At 37.0% G+C, this 14,510-nt stretch overlaps 1 protein-coding gene across 8 annotated transcripts in view; it reads right to left on the bottom strand.

Moving 5' to 3' along the window:
• Positions 1–14,510, bottom strand: part of NBEA (neurobeachin) — a 594,993-nt gene that overhangs the window by 531,620 nt on the left and 48,863 nt on the right. The gene's annotated exons all lie outside the window — the stretch shown is intronic.

Raw genomic sequence — 14,510 nt, 5'->3', positions numbered from 1 at the left:
TATTAGCTACTCTAAAAAATTTCAAGTCTTCTAGCCTGAAACTAATTTTGATAAAAATTTCACTACAGATAAGTGAAAGGTGCTGTAAGAATTAAAACTAGCAAAGAGAAGTCTAATTTTTTTTTTCAATTTGAAAAGGTGATTTCAAATCTAGGAAAATAGAGTAAAATAGAGCAAATGACTAAGAGGTGGGATTCTGGACAAATTCCCTTAAAAAGGTTTTGGCTTTGAAAAGTGAAAAATACGAGAAGATGCAGAGATCACTAAGGATAAATTTTAAGACATGAAAATTCATTTTCTTTTTTATTACTAGACTGACAAACAAAATAGATGTAACTGAAAAAGAATAGATGGGTCTAATCTCCATGTATAGAATATGAAGAAACATGAAATTATATTAGCAAACTTACAGTAAATGTTGAAATAACAGAATTAATGTTTAAAATGTTTACAAGAGAAATACCTAGTATCTAGTAGTATTTTTTAAAAAAAAAACATGTGAAGTGGGAAAGAAAGCTGATTTCACGGCAGCATATTTGACTTGTGGCATTATGCCAAGTGAGTCAAAAGTAGTACTCCTCCTCCCAAATGCTACTTTACCATAGCAATAGACAAATAAACATGGAATAAAAGATAAAATGATACTCCTATTCTCTATTGATCAAATCTCACAGGAATTAGTTTATTTAGTAATAAGTACCATTCATAAGGAAGAACATTAACAAACTGGATATCCTTTTGATCTAGAGAATGGAAAATTTAGGCAGAAAATAGGCATATACAAAATGCATGACAAATGTGAAGTCATTCATTCATTCATTCAACAAATATTTTATTTATTAAAGACTAGAACTTACTGTTCTAAGAACTAGAAATATATCTGTGGACAAGAAAAAGTCCATGCACTAACACAGCTAAATTCTAGAAATAAAGATCTATATATGTATTTTCGTATGTTCTACTTTATTCCAAGAAAGGTTGCATTTGGCTTATAAATTACATAAAGTATAAAAGAAGATATAAATAGTGAGTAGTTGAGAAAGAGGAAGCGAAGGAAAATACAATTAGGTTCAGACAGGGGCTAGAGATTAGATTCAAGAAGTCAAATTAATTTTCCATCAATGAAAAGTGTTCATTAATATGGATGGATGAGCACATTGTATAATATAAATTTGAAAATAATGGTAATAATAATACCACCACCTAACCTCACATGCCATTTAGCATTATTCTAAGTGCTTTACATATAGTAAATAACTTAATTCTCACAGCAACTAATGACAAAGAAGCGAATATTTTAAAAGTCTTCTAGAATTTAAGAATTTAAAAACAATGGGCTTCGCTGGTGGCGCAGTGGTTGAGAGTCCGCCTGCCGATGCAGGGGACATGGGTTCGTGCCCAGGTCCGGGAAGATCCCACATGCCGCGGAGCGGCTGGGCCCGTGAGCCATGGCCGCTGAGCCTGCGCGTCCAGCGCCTGTGCTCCGCAACAGGAGAGGCCACAACAGTGAGAGGCCCGCGTACCGCAAAACAAAACAAAACAAAAATATTCTCAAATTGGAAAATATTATACTCTGTACATATATTTTCTCTATAACAGCTCCAAAATTCAACTTTATAAGAAACTAGCCCTTATGCTAACTTCCGACCTTTTACTGACCTAGATAGTCTCTCTGGTTAAAGGTTGGTTTTACTTCTATGTGTGAAATGACTTCTTCAACTCCTCCTACTATTTCTGGTTTATTAACAAAAACAGCTATGAGAATGGTTAAGAGATTGGCTCTGAATTCAGACTTCCTGGATTCCGATTTTAGCTGCACCACTCACATTAATGACGCTACTTCTCTAAGCCTGTCACTTCATCTACAATATGGGAATAAAAATTCCTATCTAATAGGGTTGTTGTAAAGATTAAATAAATAAAGTAATTGGGTTATAAGCACTTAGTAACAAAGTCAGGCATATAAGTTAGCATTCAGTTAAGGAGTTAACGTTAGCTATTACCAGTTCTCTTACCCCAACTTTGAGCTAAAAATTGTAGTCATCTGATCACATACATATAAAGTACCATAAAACAGCCAGTTTTATGGTACTTTATGTTTCCAGGAAAAGCTAAATTATTGTAGATCGTGTACTCTCTTCGATATTACTTGTAGATCTAGCAAAACCAACTCAAGCATCATTTTCACCATGTCATGGTCTCACCAAGAATTGCTTACTTTTTCATATTTATATATCCAGTTGACTCGGGTCACTACTCTGAAACTTGTAAACCCATGATTAGTAACTTAGAAGAGGTTCTCCAGAAGTGAACCACAGAGAAATAAACAGGTTTGAAAAACAATGACAACTTACTGACTGAACTAAAAGAAGTAGATACCAAAGTTTAAGTCTATAAGACTCAATAAATCTCTGTAAGAATTAGTATACACGAAAATGGGAGAACATTGAAGAATTTTTTAGACTAATCTCCTTAATGAGTTGTAAATGCTTACGTAGAATCTGGTCCACCCAAGAACCATTATCAAATGTGTAAATAACAGAAATGGGCTCAGTGGTAACAAAAAATAGTCTGCTTTTAAAGGAATTAGCAATTATAACGTGTAATTCTAACAATCAAGCTATTATGTAAAGCCTAAGGCTCTATCTTTCACAGTTAAAAAAACAATGCCCCTTTCTATACATCATTTAATTACAAAAGAGCAGTTATGGCCCCCTGATTTCACTGCCAGAAGCTGTAAAAATATTTATTATAAATGTTATAACAGAGTGGACCTATGTTTTTGGATGGTCTTTCTAACCCCTATTATAATTTTTAATACATTAGTATTAAGGAGGCTAACTGCTTACAGAACTCTCATTCCAAGATTAGGGAAATATTTATTCTTCACTTGTAATGAACAGTTCAATATTTATCAACTAAAGCATACAAGAAAAAGTAGAAACAGTCAGTCTTTATTATTTAAACAATTCCCTAACAACCCTATGAGGAAAAGGCATAGTTGTCTTCAGAGAAGGAAACTGAATCTAAATGAGGTTAAGTAACATAACCAAAGCCACACATGAGTAAGTGGCAGATCCAGGATTCTAATCTAGACTAGAAAATGTACCGAAACAACTTGCTATGAAGTCAAGAGTATAAACTTAAAAAATAGAGATGGGACGTGTCATAGTAGCTCTATGAAGAAATTAGTGCTTTGAGAACAGTGTATGGGTAAAATGAGGAAAGACAAAATGATTTCTGTAGGTAAGAAATGAAACATCAAGAGGGAGTAAATCACAATAAAGAAAAACAACCAATTTATTTAAAGTTATTTAAATAAATTATTTCAGTAAGAATGTCTAAGACTTTGAAGGCTCAATTACAGGAAAATTAGCAATAAACACTAAAAAAGAAAACTCACAGGAAAACATTTTAAATAGCAAAAAGCAAAGAAAGTGACATGACAGGCTAGAAAGCTAAACCAAAAAAAAACAAAAACAAAAAACCTAAAATCACTGTTACCATAGTACAAATGAGATTTATAAATCAATTGAGACTTCCTGTAAATCTGAATGTGTCAATATGACACTCTATTTGCACAGTTAAGGGTTTTCTTTTCCTCCAGGCCTTCTCCTTAAAATTCTAAATGGTACTGGCATTCAAGAAAAGCGGTCCACAATGGCCCTTCCTACTCAAGAATCTGTCATAACTGAATAAAATAAATATAGATGAGTCTTTTTAATGAACTAAGTTTTATTTACATAAAAGCATAAAAATTACTGTATAAAAATTTAGAATATAAAATGCTGACCTGGAAATGTATTATCTTCTGAAAGTACTAAGGTTTATAATTACTAGCAATTTAAGTATCTTTTAGGTTTTTTTTGGTTTTTTGTTTGTTTGTTTGTTTGTTTTTGCGGTATGCGGGCCTCTCACTGTTGTGGCCTCTCCCGTTGCGGAGCACAGGCTCCGGACGCACAGGCTCAGCAGCCATGGCTCACGGGCCCAGCCGCTCCACGGCATGTGGGACCTTCCTGGACCGGGGCACGAACCCGCGTCCCCTGCATCGGCAGCCGGACTCTCAACCACTGCGCCACCAGGGAAGCCCATCTTTTAGTTTTTAAGTACAGAGTTTTAAATATCTTTATTTTGAAATCTTAGATTATTAGTTAGGATCATATGGAATAATTCAGTGTACATTAGACTAAATCAAACTGGATAATTATTAACCAGTTGGATTTCTTTGCAAATCTTTGCAAATCTGTGGATAAACTCTAAACTAGGTAACATTGCTTATAAAGCCCCAGTTCAACACCCCACATTCAGCTTCCTCTACTTTCCATTCCCTAGCTACTGTCATAAAAAACATTTCCACAATGCCATCTCTCACTTCATCTAAAACTCTTTATAATGTTACTCCCTATGCATGAAATAGGGTTCTCTCCCAACCCCTAATTTTAACTTCCATTAAACCTCCAAATATCAGTTTAGATACCACTTAATCCAGAAAGTCTTCCTAGTAACTACAAACACTGCCTTTCTCTGAACTCACATTACAACCCATCCACGTCACAGCAGTCATTTCAGGATATCCTAGATATTTACAGATTTCTTTCCATCCCCCACTTTTCAGTAAGCTTTGTAAGGCTAAGGACCATTTCTAACTATCAACCATATCTACATCACAAGCACACTGACAAACCCATGCAAATTATTCAATATTTAACACGGAATGTGAAGATGGCAGGATGAGAGGACAGAAGGGAGGTAAGTAGGCTGGCAGGAGGGCTTCACAAATTCATGGTCCACCATCAGGTTGTAAGCCAAAGAGTTTCTACCATACTCTACTTTTCTCTTTTAGCAATGAATTGCTCTTAATGTCATATAACTTTTTTAAAGTTCCAGAGATGACCACAAAGCCAAAGAAAATGTTTCCTCATTCTTGTTCATACCCCTTGGTTGCATTATTTTTTTCTTCTATTACCACTTTAAAAATATGTAAGGTTTCACAGGTAAAATTAGGGAGACATGTTATTGTCTAAGCAAGGGGCTAAGTACACTACACAAAATTTTTAGTTGTTAAAATCAGGCTTATATGTATTTCCACTTCCAGTTTCTAACTATTTTCAAGTGAAATCAATTACATCATCTTCCTTTGAAAAAGAATGGGAGTGATGTCACCAAAAAACACCACAGTGGGCAGCTATGTCCTCCCTAAAAAACTAATGATCTAGCAAAAACTGGCAGAATAAACTTCTGAAGATTTCTGGAATCAAGTCAAAAATGTACAACAACCAAGGGAAGACTTGGTGAGGAAGAAGCTACTGTTTTGTGGGGCAAGTCCCACCCCTTCAATCCCTCAGATTGGCAACAGTCATGAGGACGCCAGCCTGCACTGGGGGTGAGGGTTGCTAGTTCCAAAGGAAGCACTAGGGACCTTATTCTCAAAGAATTGTAGTTGTTGGTCTGAACCTGAATGGCAGCTCCCTCAAGGAGAGACACAAAGAATTTTCTTTGCTTCACTCAACTCAGAACGTCCCTAGAGCTAGAACACTTTTGCTGAAAGCATTTAAAGGCACATGTATTAGCTGCAGCACCTGGGGCAAGCCAACACTTGGGGCAAGCAGTAGACAGACCTGGAAGCCTGGGAAGGAAGACGTGGGGAAAGGAGATAAAGGAGATAAATGTGGGTATAAGGTCTTTCAAAAGCTCTCAAGTAGACTGGGTAATCCAGAAAGCCACACGTATGCCCAGTGCAGGTCGCACATTCAGAAAAGATCTACAAAGTCCCTAAGCTTTCATTTGTAGCTGACCTTCAGGCTCTACAGAAGTAGGAAGTAAAAGCTAAAGCAGAGATGTAAACAGCCTGACCAAACACTGAAGAAGTCTCCAGCACAGAGCAAAAGATGGGGAAGAGCATTTTCTTTTCCTTTTTTTCCTTACCTTGGCTCCAGGCATTTAAGATAACTCTGTCAAAACATCCGCTGCCCATCAAACTAACAGAACAAAGCCTTCAATGGCCAAAAGTGGCAGAGAATACAGATCTTATACAGAATACAGAATAGGGCTTCCCTGGTGCGCAGTGGTTGAGAGTCTGCCTGCCGATGCAGGGGACACGGGTTCATGCCCCGGTCCGGGAAGATGCCACATGCTGCGGAGTGGCTGGGCCCGTGAGCCATGGCTGCTGAGCCTGCGCGCCCGGAGCCTGTGCCCCGCAAAGGGAGAGGCCACAACAGTGAGAGGCCCGCGTACCGCAAAAAAAAACAGAATACAGAATAAAATTTAGAAAAGCTACTAAGCAAACAGCAATAACAACACAGAATAGCAACTACAAACTCAAGAGTAGGGAAAAGAACAGAATTTCCAGAGTTTCCACATTACAATATTCAGAATGTCCAAATTTCAACAAAAAATTATGAGACACACAAAGAAACAAGAAAGAATGGCCCATCAAAATAAAAAATTAATTTTGTGTTCAAAATTTGATAACTGCTTTTGTCTTATCTCCCTCCTCTATTCTGTCTTCCAGCTTATGTTTTGCTTTCTATTAGTTCACAGATGTCTTCTACTGTTAGCCAATCAAATTACTTTTAGAAGCAGATATAATCTAATTATAAAGCTCTTGAATTATTAATTTCTAAAGAATAGATCTCAGTATAAAGCTGTAACTGTGTGTAATTTTACAAAGAAACAAAAAAGTGAAAACATGATAATTAAGAACCACCATTTTGTGAACGTTAATTATATGTTGCATAATTTATGCATACAGCCTCATTTAATTCTCATAACTCTGGGAGATGAGTATCTCAAACAAGGAAATTGAGGTTAGCATAAGTTAAGTAACCTGCCCAAGGTCCCTAAGCTAGTGTCAGCATCAGAATTTGTCTTGTCAATATCATAAAGAATTAAGAAGTATATCATTACCAGAGAGATCACCCACAAGACACAAATATGTACTGCCACCAGTTATCTAACCTACAAAATCGGATGTTAAACATTAGCATATGAAATAAATGACTTTTAGATAAGTGTTCAGTAAATAACAGGAAAACTTTATAATTTGGTCATGAACATAATAAAAGTTAATGATCCTAAACCCAGCCAACAAACCAAGGTAAGAAAAATAAGAAAATTACTTGTTTTTTTCCTATTTCTTTCACACAAGTCCTCTCTACAAGTAATTTATATTGACAATCTTTCTGTGGTATAGGAATAACTATACCCAAGAGTATAACAAATGCTGCTGTAAATACCATCCATAAAAACTCTAGGGAAAGGAGTTGGAAACAAAGGGAATAACTATCATACAATAAGTGCCTTCTTTAAAATATATTTTAAACAACTTGCACTTTATCAAAAGCAAGTATAACCATCTTTATAATTGTTTTATATGACTATACCAAACATATATGACAAATCCACCTGGCTACTAGGAGCCAATTGACGTTTGAAGGAAAACTAAATGTGTTAATTGCCAAACCACTATATGCTTTTAAATTCTAACTCCTAGCCTAACAATGAAAACTCTAATCTATTTCATAAATAAAAACAAAGTAGCGACTTCTGCAGACAAATGAAAGCTGAGAGTATTTGCTGCCCGCAGACTTTTACCATAAGAAATGTTAAAGTAAGTTCTTCCAGCAGAAGGAAAATGATACCAGCTGGAAATTTGAAATGACACAAAAAAATTGAAGAGTGCCAAAATCAAGACTGTTGTTAAATGCAAAAGACTGTTTTATCTCATTCTGAAAATTCTTTAAAAGATAACTATCTAAAGCAAAAATAATAAGGTATTTATAACACATATGAAAGTAAAACCAATGACAGCAAGATCACAGACGACAAGAAAGGAGAAATATAAGTATACTTCTAAAAGATTCTTAACCTATACATGAAGCAGTATATTATTTGAAGGTAGAGAGTAAGTTAATGCATATTGTAAACTCTAGAGAAAACGCTGAACATGAAAAGGAAACAAATACTAAAGATCTTAACAGACACCTTACTGAAGAAGATATACAAATGGCAAAGGATATAAGAAGATGCTCCACATCCTACGTCACTGGAGAAATGCAAATTAAAGCAAGAATGAGATACGACTACACACCTATTAGAATGGCCAAAATCTAGAACACTGATAACATCAAGTGCTGCTGAGGATATGGAGCAACAGAAACTCATTGTTTGTTGGTGGGAATGAAAATGGTACAGCCACTTTGGAAGACAGTTTGGTGGTTTTTTACAAAATTAAACATACTTTTACCATACAATCCAGCAACTGTGCTCCTTAGTATATGATACTCAAAGGAGCGAAAAACGTATGTCCACACAGATTCTGTCCGCAAAAATCTGCACACAGATGTTTATAGCAGCTCTATTCATAACTGCCAAAACTGGAAAGCACCTTTACAATTTCCTTCCAATGGAAATGGCACAAAATCTATATAATGTACGGAAAATTAAAACAATGCAAGAAAAACAAAGTTTTAACTAAACCTAAGAGTTGACTTTCAGCTACAATTGAATGCATATATATATATAACATGAAACACACCCCTCAAAACTTCAACTTCTTGGAAAAATACTATCATCCATTCTGCAACACCACATGAATTTAAAAACAAAAAAACAAAACTAAAAAAAAACTAAAAACTATCTCCCTAAAATAAAATTAATTACTCTCTTGGCCCAGTCATAAACACTTGATGCCTTCACATCACCTGTGACTCTTCTGCTTTTTTCATATCAAGCCCTAGTACTTACTTCTTCCTTACTCATATCTCAGACTCAGACCTTCTTCATTTTTCCTAGCTCCCACACCAAGCAGTTTGAAGATTGCTTTGTTGCCTCCTCACAGTACCTTCCTACCTCAAGTTACAACTAAATACCACCGCCAAATTCATCTTTCTACAACAGCACTTAGATCATAATAAACAGTTTCTCTACAACCTTTTTACTGAATGAATTTTTATTTATTTAATATTTGAATATCTAAATTACCTGAGTTATGTGAATTTATTATTTGAAATCCTTCTCACAGAAATAAAGATCAGGCCCGCACTGGTAAAATGGAAGAGAGCTAGATCCCTACTTTATTTTTTTTTTTGGCTGCTCTGGGTCTTCATTGCTGAACGTGGGCTTTCTCTAGTTGCAGCGAGCGGGAGACACTCTTCGTTGCGGTGCGTGGGCTTCTCGTTGCGGTGGCTTCTCTTGTTGTGGAGCACGGGCTCTAGGCACGTGGGCTTAAGCAGCTGTGGCTCTCGGGCTCTAGAGCACAGGCTCAGTAGTTGTGACACACGGGCTTAGCTGCTCCGAGGGATGTGGGATATTCCTGGACCAGGGATCAAACCCGCGTCCCCTGCATTGGCAGGCGGATTCTTAACCACTACACCACCAGGGAAGTCCTAGATCCCTGCTTTTAAATCAAAGCTCTGCTAAAACCTATGGGCAGAAGTACATTCTTTTAGTATTCTAGGTACCTCAGGGTATTTCTCCTCTGAGCCTCAGTTTCCACCTAGGCCAAAATTATACAATTTCTAAAATCTTCTGGTTCTAGGATACAGTGTATTACAACCTCTATTGAGAAGACAACTGTGATGTATGCAACAGCTGTGGTGTCTATTATAGAGCAAGGACAGAATTTAGAATCTGAAGACTCAAAGGGGGTAAAATCATTTTCAAAAGACTGCAGGTAAGGCACTGAATAAATTGCAAAGACTGCCTGATGAGGTAAAAGCTAAAGAGATGATTCACTGATTCAAAACTTCTGTTTGAGAGAAATAAAAAAATGTGACTAGAACAATAAAACATTAACCTTTGATTCCTACAATTCACAGAAGCTGCATGAGATAAAAAGGTTTTTGGCAGTACAAACCAGGACAGGAATGTGACTTCCCAAAGGACTGTTTATATCCTAATGAGAAGAAATTCCTCCTTTAAAAGGCTTTCATTAGGAAGCAACAAAAACAAAAAATAAATGAATCAAACATTTAACCCAAGAGGTTGGGGAAATTTTTTAAAAAGCAAGTCTGGGGCTTCCCTGGCGCAGTGGTTGAGAGTCCGCCTGCCGATGCAGGGGACACGGGCTCGTCTCCCGGTCCGGGAAGATCCCACGTGCCGCGGAGCGGCTGGGCCCGTGAGCCGTGGCCGCTGAGCCTGCGCGTCCGGAGCCTGTGCTCCGCAACGGGAGAGGCCGCAACAGTGAGAGGCCCACGTACCAACAACAACAACAAAAAAAGGTAAGTCTGAGTAAATTATGAGGAAAAAAATTGTGTTCAAGCAGAATTTCATGGGTTAGAAAACAGAAAAATTATAGATTTGGTAAATAAATCCATAATGTGATTCACAGAAGATAAAAAGAATAATATACACAATCCTCAGACAAAAAGAGAAAAGACTCTGAAAATTAAAAATGAGATACAGCAAATAAGTAAACTTTTTTTCTCATGAGACATATGTTCCATCTGTGCTAATAAATTTACATTGAGAAAAAAGGAACTAAATTAAAATGTTTCTGAAAGTCTATCTCTGAGTTGTGGGCTTATAAAATTTTATTTTATCTTTACATATTTTCTGATTCTATAAATTTTCTAAAATGAGAATCATTTATTTTTATAATCAGAGGAAAAAATAAATGGGGGGGGAACTATAATAACTTTTGGTATCAGGAGTTATATATAAACACTAGACTATAAGCTCCCTGAAGATAGGACCCACATTTGTCTTACTGGCCAATCCGTGAGCAGCACCTATACAGGATGCACTGTAATATTTGAAACCATTATATATCTATTAAACAAGTATTTAATACAGTTTTGTGAGATCTCCATATTTAAAATGAGGTTTAAAATATTATTTACATTTTTAGAGTTTTCAACTTTATAGTCCTTTGGCTTGTTTGATCAAAGAATTCCTGCCAATTCTTCCATGAAAATAACCTATCCCTTAGGTACAGAATCTGGAGCAAATCTAATGCCATTCAACCTTGTACCTCTAGTTCCACTCCATAATATCCTAAGCAGTCCCTTCCTTATACAATTTCTCTTCTTCCCATAACATGGAAATTTATCAAATTCCTAATCAGAATATAAAATAAAAGTTAATTAAAGGAAGTGATAAGAGTCCAAGGAGATACTGATTAAGGATGACACTTAACCAAGAAGAAAAGGAACAATTCACTAACAGGAGGCTAAATAATCTCTGTTTTATTTTTAAATGCTAGGTAAAAAGTGGTTTTTACTGACCCACAATTGATCACAATACAAATCCTTGGAGTTGGGCCAACTTGGGAACAAATTCTGACTCTGCCACTTACTAAATTTATGGTTTTGCAAGTAACTTCTCAGTATAACACCACCTATCTCACAGGGACATTAGATGATTAAAGAAGCTATTCCATTTAAGTACCCAACAGTGACCAGCTTAGACTAGGCACCCAATTAATGTTAATTTCATTATTTTTCCAGGATGAGACTGGCACCCAGAAAAAAATGAGGAAAACTTACTGGTTTACACGGGAACAACACTCATGACTTTAACTTCATTAGTACCATGTGCTGATCAACAGATCTAAATGACAAGTGATTAATATTATTTGAAAATATGATTTCAACACTATTTAAAAAACAAAATTACTGAAAACTTTTAGAGATAGTAAATTATCATAAAGAAAGTACTGGTTTTGCTTTTTAGGAAACACAAACACACATTTCATACACAGGCATAAAAATTAGTAATTTCCCTTATAAATACCATAATTTTGAAGGATTAAGCCTAAATAAAGCATCATGTAGCCTAAAATGTATAATCCTTAAAATGAAGATATATACCTAAACTCAGCTTCCATAAATATTTCTTAGAAATCCTAAGGAATATTAAGAGCAGTATCTAGTTCATGTAGGAATTCCCAACTATGGGTAGGTAATTACTTCAGTTTTCCTTGATTTACAGCTTGAACTATATACAGAAGTCAATATCAAAACAATTTTTACTTGAAATAAAGTTTGCATTTTTATGTCATATTTACATCAACTAATGTCATATATTTGTTTACATAGAATTCAAAGAGTTGTTTTTACTGTCTGAAAATTAAATCACAGCAAAAAGAGCAATAATTCATGTAGTTTCAGTGTATGGTAGTCAATCATTTATTTATACTGAAGGGGATCAGTATATGCCACCCCAAAATATGCCACTTTGGCATAAGGGTTATTTAAAACTGAAGGCAATTAAGAATCAACAGATATAGGAAGAGTCCTCTGCTTTCCCATTATCTACCTGAAAGCAGGGCATAAATTTACCATTGTCAAAGTGGTATAAATATCCCACCACTCCAGTGCTAGGGTGAGAAGAGCAACCCTTGTCACTGAAGATGGAGAGCTGGCCCCAAGATGAGTCTGCACACACCAAACTTTACTAAAATAACCCTTATCTTCCATTTGTTCTCCCACATATTTCCTAGTCACTTCCCCACAAAGTATCGTCCCCTGGAGTCCAAGCCCTCTTTCCTTTGTTGAAAAGGGTATATAAGCTCTTTGAATTTCACTTCTTTTCTGTGAATTGTTCCCAACCATCTATGTCCCTGCATCACCATAGCATACCTTCTACTGGGTTACTCCCATCAGCATGCAAATACACTAAAAGCGTTTTTTTCTTCAAAAAACAAAAAATCATTGACTCTACCTCACTCTTCAGCCATTAGCCTATTTCTCTACCCTTGTTTATTGAAGTCCCCTCATCCCCAGGACTTAAAAAAGTTGAAGTGCCCCAATCCCAGTATTTGTGTCTCTTCTTTGTCCATACTAAGTGGACATTCAATCTCATGGTTTTTAATACTAACTAAATACTGCTGACTCACAAATGTGTATCTTCAGCTAAGACCATTTGGCAGCCTCATATGTCCAACTGATGTCTTGTTATCTCCTCTCCTATGGGTAATAAACATCTAAAATTTAAGAGGGCCAACAACAACCCCCTGATCTTCTTCCCATCGCACCCTGCTACTCGATCCTTGAGCAAACTTCCCAGTCTCAGTCAATGGCAACTCCCCACTCTTCCAGTCAGTCAGGCCAAAAGTTTCAGCCATCCTTGACTCCTCTCTTTCCTGCATGCCCAAATCCAAACGTCAAGCAAATCCACTCAGCTGTTCCTTCAAAATATATCTAGAATCTGATCAATTCTTGCTACTTAACTGCTACCACCATGATCTGAAACAGTATCTCTCTCTCTCTCTCATCAGGGTCACTGAAAGAACCTCCTCAATGGTTTCTCTGTATCTACCCTCACAACCCAGGATTTATTCTCAACCCAGGTTTTAACGGGATCAATGTGAGTACTAAGCAGATCATGTCTCTCTGCTCAAAACAATCCAATGGCTCAACTCAGCTCCAATACAGTCCAAACTCATATAGCACTCTACACAATCTGCTCCATCCTCTACCTCTCAGATCTAATCTACCAACCTCATGTCTGTTCCAGCCATACTTTGTTTTGACACCCCCCACGCATCTGTGACTACTTGCTGTTCCCTCTGCCAGCCACATGGTCTCCCCCCAGTATCCACATGGCTCTTTCCCCTCAGGTCTCTCTTCAGAGGTCACCTTATCAAAGACAGCTTCCAGAAACTATTTTACTTAAAACAGGTAACAGCCCAGAACTCCCTCTATCCTTATTTACCACATTATTTTCTCCATAGAAAGTTAGACATCTAAAATATTATGCATTTCAGTGTATGCTCATTTCATACCACCTCTAGAATGTCACCATCATGAGCAGAGACTTTTCTCTGCTTTGTACACTGCTATACCCTAGCACCTGGCACCTATTTGCCATTCAATAAATACTGGCTGAATAAATGCACTCAGCTGTTCAGCAAAACTTACAGAGCCCAACCCCACTGTGCTCCCATTAGGAATTAGAAAAAAATGGACAAAATATAAAAACAATATTTGGGGCTTCCCTGGTGGCGCAGTGGTTGAGAATCCGCCTGCCGATGCAGGAGACACGGGTTCGTGCCCTGGTCCGGGAAGATCCCACATGCCGCGGAGCAACTAAGCCCGTGAGCCATGGCCGCTAGGCCTGCGCGTCCGGAGCCTGTGCTCCGCAACGGGAGAGGCCACAGCAGTGAGAGGCCCGCGTACCGCAAAAAAAAAAAAAAAAAAAAAAACAATATTTGAAGACATCAGGAGCTCCCAAGACAATGAGGAATTGCCAAGCCAGATCCAGAGAGGAAGAAAGCTCAGAGAAGTAAAAAATCCCAGTATTAGGGCTATTTTTCCCCTCAAGGCAAATGGTCACTGCAAAAGCAACAACTGAAAGGCTAAGAACCTGAACATAAATTTTCACATACCCCTGGAAATAGTGAGACAAAAACTACGGTTCAGAGACTTATAAGAGAAGAACATTTACAAACAAGGACCCCTTGCTTGCTACCATGAAAAGCTACTTCCCAGGAGTAAGGTAAAAAAAAAAAAAAAAAAAGTCCAAACATGCTAAGTAAAAGAAGGCAGTCACAAAAGACCACATATTGT

The sequence above is a fragment of the Kogia breviceps genome, chromosome 16 (assembly GCF_026419965.1).
Source record: "Kogia breviceps isolate mKogBre1 chromosome 16, mKogBre1 haplotype 1, whole genome shotgun sequence".
NCBI lineage: Eukaryota > Metazoa > Chordata > Mammalia > Artiodactyla > Physeteridae > Kogia > Kogia breviceps.
Note: the sequence above shows the minus strand (reverse complement) of the source record. Positions and strands in the feature narration are given on the sequence as shown.